The sequence below is a fragment of the Lacerta agilis genome, chromosome 3, assembly GCF_009819535.1.
Source record: "Lacerta agilis isolate rLacAgi1 chromosome 3, rLacAgi1.pri, whole genome shotgun sequence".
Taxonomy (NCBI): domain Eukaryota; kingdom Metazoa; phylum Chordata; class Lepidosauria; order Squamata; family Lacertidae; genus Lacerta; species Lacerta agilis.
Genome location: NC_046314.1, coordinates 94636782 through 94643319, shown reverse-complemented (window position 1 = coordinate 94643319; position 6538 = coordinate 94636782).

The following is a 6538-nucleotide window of genomic DNA, read 5'->3' as shown; positions in this document are numbered from 1 at the left end:
CAGGCGGTTACAGTAGGCCATCGATTCAGGGGTTGCAGACTTAGTCTCTCAAAAAATGGGTGGCAGTAAAAGGGAAACAAAAAGTTAAGCAGCATTGCCATTGACCTATTGTTGCTGTTTTGGTACTATGGCAACTCATGAGTGCTAATCCTTCTTTCTAGTCCATGCAGAGTGACAGTGATCAGAACGGGAATTTCCCTGTCCCCTTCCTGAACCTGTAATTTTAGAACACCGATCATCTACAAATATGTTTGAGTAGACGCACCCAGCAAAACCTTTAGCAGCGGTGTAAAAATGAAAGTGAATGCCCCTCCTGGTAGCTCACTCCGTTTCTGATATACAGTGGTACCTTGGTTCTCAAATGCCTAGGTACTCGAACAACTTGGAACCCGAACACTGCAAACCCGGAAGCGTTCTGGTTTGCAGACTTCTTTCGGAAGCCGAATGTGCTCCGTTTTGAGTGTTACGCTTCCGATTTGAGTTCCACACTTCCATTTTGAGTGTTATGATTAGGTCTGTCTGTTTTTGCTATTTATTTTGCGTTTTTGCGGGGGGTGGGGGTGACTGTGTGGAACCCAGTTCAGCTACTGATTGATTGTGTGACTGCAGTACATTGTTGATTGCTTTCATTTTTAACTGTATAAACAAGAAAAACAGAAAAATGACAAGATGGACCAGTTTTTGGACATAAACGGATTGCATAGAGTCCCAGAAGACAAAAAAACATTGCTCAACCACCCAATCACAAGACAGGAAGTAGAAGAGGTGATAAATAAAATGCAATTGGGCAAGGCCCCAGGACCAGATGGACTAACAGCTAAATACTACAAAATTTTGAAAGACTGGATGATTCAACCTTTGATGGAAGTATGCAATGATATTTTAAGGAGTAGTAGGGCACCCGAGTCATGGAAAGAGGCCTATATTACTCTGATACCAAAAGCGGAAATGGATAAAGCTCACACGAAGAACTACCGTCCAATCTCCTTGTTGAATGTGGACTATAATTTTTTTCCAAATATTGCTTTAATTTTATGGATCAATGGTCTCGTTAAGATAGTAAAATTCATGTTAAATTGCTCTTTTAGGGGTTATTTTTATGTCTGGAACAGATTGATCCATTTTGCATTACTTTCTATGGGAAAGTGCTCCTTGGTTTTGGAACAGACTTCTGGAACGGATTAAGTTTGAGAACCAAGGTACCACTGTACTTAGATCTAGACTGGCTTGTAAACTCTGGCAAATACTTACCAACTTACTCCTTTGCAACCTCTAACCTCATTTCCACTGTGGTCTTTGCTATTTTTCCAATGCCATTCTGGTACTCAAGTCAACAAATCTGTGTTAGTTTCTAGCCAAGGTTCATTACATACCGGGTAATTCACATGACCAGAATCAGTGCATCACATTCTCTCTGCCCACATGTTGGAGCAGGGGAATCCACAGAGCAGGCTAATGGATTACCCAAAAGACCAAGCACAAAGAGTCCTGAGAGGTATAAACTTTATTGATTTATATCCAATCAGCATGTTATGATATGATCACACCTGCTCATACAGCTGACATTCTTATAGCCAAAGGACAGATTCCCTCCCCCCTTTTAAAAATACATATTTCCCCCCTAGCAGGAAGGAACTTAACAAACATTATTTATATTAGGAATTAAAAACAATGGCTTTTGTCAAGGACGTGCAGAACAGGGCTGGTCAGCACTGGATCTTGTAGTGCTTTATACTTCATCATCCCCCCTACCCTCGTTTTGATTTTTATTTAAAAAATAACACTTTCATCATCAGCACAAAGAACACAAATCCAAACCCAAAAAAAATCCAGAGGTGAAACAAAGAGGTAGACAGTAACCACAATGCACAGTTCTTTGGACTGCGCAATGTGCTTCGGCTCGCTCCTAAGAGTTCCATTTGTTTCCACTTTCCTATTACGGCCACTTTGCTTAAAACATTGACACCGCTTGACTAAGAGTTCAGACTAATGGCATCTCCGTGCAAACAACCAGGGCTTCCACCAGGTTTGTGTAGGACTCAACCTCGGATGGTGTTTTTATAGCACGCCCTACCATGCCACGTGCAAATCTGAGCTACAGTGGCAATTCACAAAAAAGGGTCCCGTGTCACGGCCATAGAGGCAACCCCCATTTGCGCGCTTGCAAATTAGTGTCTCTACAGAAGTTCTGCCAGCTTACAAAGCCACACCTTCTCCCTGTGGTGTTGCTTTTAACCTGAACCAGGCCTTAGTGTTACTAGAGCGCTGCATCTCAGGACAGTAAGTCCATGGCATCATGTCACCCTGTATTGCTTATTTTAAGCTAAACGTTCTTTAAAGTGGTTGCATACATTTCAAACAAACAAACAAAGATACTTATGGCAGCAGCCTTCTTCTTTCCCTTAAACAAACTCTGAAATGTTCATACCTTTATATTGGTCGCTAGATCTCTGCAAACATTTATGCAGTTATTACCGTGACTGAGTTAAAATGGCAGGTGACAATCCAGTCCCTCCTTGCAGAAAAAGACAAGTCTCTATGCTATTCCTGAGAACTATAAATAGAACTATTCCAGCTGGAAGCAGAATTAACAAACCATATATTTAGCTAACACACATACAAACTTGCAGCAAGAACAATTAACACAACCGATTCAATGTTTTATGGGAAACAAAATGAACCCGGCACATTATTTCCCTTTCTTGTCTATTAACAACTGTAACATGGAAAACAGAAACTCCAAACCCAATAATGCCATAAATTTGCCTGCGAAGAGGAAAGCATTTTTGGTATCTGCGGAAGTATAAAAAAGAAGAATGTTGCTTGGTTATTTATTTTGATAAAGAAGAAGTTTCTGAGGAAAAAAATCAACTTGAAGCACAAAATCCAAATGTGACCAGTCCTTTAACAGACTCACAGCATGGTGCCTGTATTCATTCCAATCACATATGGCATAAAATAAAAGGGGAAGAAAAACAGATACACAAAAGAGAGGACTAAAGACCAAACTAAAGAATATGGCGTCCCAAACCCCATCACCTTCATCACCATCAAGGAGGAAATTCAATGCAAGGTTGTACTGGACATTTAAGAAGTGTAACAATAAAATGCATAGACTTTCTCAAAGCCACCTTATGTTTAAGGAATTTTCGTAAACAGGTATACAACAGGACAACCTACAAGTTTTGTACAAGAGTAACAAATGTAATTCACAACTAATTGTGATGACCTTGTAGTTTAATCTTCCCTTTCCAACTCCCTCCTTACAAAACCAAGCGTGTAACTCTGCAAAACATGGTATTTCATATGTACATTTTCATGTGGCTCCCCTCCCCCCGCCACCTCTCCCCAGTATGGTAGCTTCAGCTGTAAGCTTCACTGTGCTTGTTTTTGGGCGAAACAGAAATCCACAGTCAAAGGCCAAGCGTCAATACCATTCCTTCATACCAACCTGTACACTGAGAAGTCCAGGGGGGAAAAAATCATTAACTCTGGTCCCAAGTGCGTGTAACATTTTGTCTAGAGGAAATTCCCAGTCTTAACTGCTGCCCTACACAGTTGTTTGGTATCCTTGTTTTCTATGGACAGATGGGACGATGCTCTGCACTGAACAGTCAAGAGGATGGAAGGCAGCTTTGGGGCACAGAACACCAAGTGCTGCAGCGTTAGGATATAAGAAGTGGGTCCCCATTAAAAAGAAAATTAACTGTGGAGTAGATGTTGGTAGGTTAGGCATGGTTTGCATAATTGTATTAGACTGGCCCAGTTTACAGATGCATGCTCTATCTCTCAATGAGCCATCACTGACCATTACTTTGCTTTCCATAAAAGCAGTTTGCACATTCAGTTGCGAGTCATGTGCTGAACAAACCAAGTCACAAAAACGCACACGTTTGCAGACCAGACCTGACATCCCTCATATTTTGGCTGGATTTCCAAGGAGTATGGTCTTGCTTCCTGAATACCACAAAACCTTTGGATCTTTAAAGTAAGGTTTACAATTGTAACTTACGTTCTTGCTAAAAACCGCATAATGCGTAAACGTTAAGAAAGCTTTGCAGAACAGTGACTATCGACTCAAAGAGTGGGGAGGAAAGGATCTGTGTGAATGGCATGCGTCACTTTAAAACGGTTAAGGCCGTGATGGTTTCTTGTTAATAAATGGGTTAGCCTTCAAAGCGCTTACAATCTTCTTCAGTTGATATTTTACACTACCTAGTCAACATACTGATGCAAATTTGCAAGACTAAGTAAGAATAGGTTCAGCTGAATCTCCAACACCCACACCAAACCTGAGAAAGCATTGCAATTTTTATCCTTGTCTTTTCTACTGCTCCATGATGTTGAAATGAAACTGTCTAGTGTCTCATGTAAAACTGTTAGATCTGTAAAAACAATGGTATTCTACACAAACTCTTCTGGATAGAAAATAAATATGCAGGCCATAGTAAATCGAGCTTTGTGAGTGGGTGTCTGCCATCCACCATTCAGGCTTTGCCAAAAAAAGCCCTCATTATCGTGGAATGCTCTCCCAAGGGAGGTTCGGCTGGTGCCTTCATTATATACTGGTACCTTTTGGCGCCAGATGAAAACGTTCCTATCAAGCAGGCCTTTGGCCAACTAACATCTGATGCCCTTTTAAGTGTGCTGTGTGTGTGGGGGGGAGGATTAATAGTTTGTTTTTGTTCTTATTTTTATCATGTACTTTGTGTTCTTTATGTTGTAATTCTATGGATGAAGGGCAAGTATACAAATTTAATCATTAACAATAAAGTAATTATTATTCATAGTCAATTCTAACATTACATCCTCCAGTCATGCTGCTGAAAAATGCACGTATGTGTTAGGAGTCACAATGTCTGAATTGCCAGGTGAGTTTTGCATGATGACCCCAATGCATCAAGATATGTCCCACAGCTGCTAATGCCCGTATGATGGCATACAAGTAGGGTAAGCCTCAGCATGGGATGAGCTGGCTCTACATTATGTTTTTGGAGAGAAAGCAAGGGTGCCTATTGAAGTAGTTCAACACAAATTAGTGGTCCCTTTCTAATCTTCAACTATTCTAATACCCTTATATAAATGCACCTCTTTCATTGTATGCTTACATAGAGGAACATGAATTGTAATGTGAGCTAGCTGCTGCAAAGGTGGAACTGCGAGGTGCTCATCTAGATGACTTGAACCAATGGATTCAAGTTACAAGAAAGGAGATTCTGAATAAACATGTCTGATGTTTAATTATGTTTTTATATGTGTTGGAAGCCACCCAGAATGGCTGGGGCAACTCAGATGGGCGGGACATAAATAATAAATTTTTAATATTAGTATTTTTATTATCATCAGGAAGAACTTTCTGATGGTAAGAGCTGTTTAACAGTGGGACGGACTCCCTTGGAAGTTGGTGGGCTTCACTGAAGGTTTTTAAGCAGAGGTTGGATAGCCATCTGTAAAGTGTGATCTAGTTGAAATTCCTGCATTGCAGGGGGTTGGAATTGATGACCCTCGGGGTCCCTTCCAACTCTACAATTTGGATACAGAATTGTAAGATACTGTCTTATGCGGGATTAGGTGATGCAAAAGATGTTGAGGAAGTTCATTATACTCCAAGACGCAATGAATCCTTTGTCTCCTCTTTATAAGAGGCAGACAACCCAGGACAATGTCCACTCATAAGAACAAAAGAGCCTGCTGGAACATGCCTATGTTGAAGCCTCACTCATTATGAAATGCTGTATTATATGGAAGGCTCAAGCCAACATTAACACAGGGTGTTTTCAACTAACTACTGTACTCAAAAGGATGCGGGTGGCACTGTGGTCTAAACCACAGAGCCTAGGGCTTGCCGATCGGAAGGTCGGCAGTTCAAATCCCTGCGATGGGATGAGCTCCCATTGTTTGGTCCCAGCTCCTGCCAACCTAGCAGTTCAAAAGCACGTCAAGTGCAAATAGATAATATAATAATAATAATAATAATAATAATAATAATAATAATAATAATAATTTATTATTTGTACCCCGCCCATCTGGCTGGGTCTCCAGATAAATAGGTACTGCTCCGGCGTTTCTGTGCGCTGCTCTGGTTCGCCAGAAGCGGCTTACTCATGCTGGCCACATGACCCGGAAGCTGTCTGTGGACAAATGCCGGCTACCTCGGCCTATAGAGCGAGATGAGCGCGCAACCCCAAAGTCGTCCGTGACTGGACCTAATGGTCAGAGGTCCCTTTACCTTTACCGTACTCAAAACAGACTGGACCAACCTACTGCATATATACAGCATTTCATGTATACACACATTTTAAAAATGTTCTCTTAACTAACTTTCCATTCTTCTGTATTCCCCAAACATACTGTGGATTCGGTTCTGCTGAATTCAATGCAGCTATAGCAGAACAAACAGGAAGTCTGATGAAGCAGCACAACACATACCTTGTTTTCACTACCTACATTTAGATGCAAGCATGGGCATAGCCAAGAGGTGGCAGGGGGAGCAGCACCCCCCCACACACATCAAGTAAAACAATAGAAATACTTAACT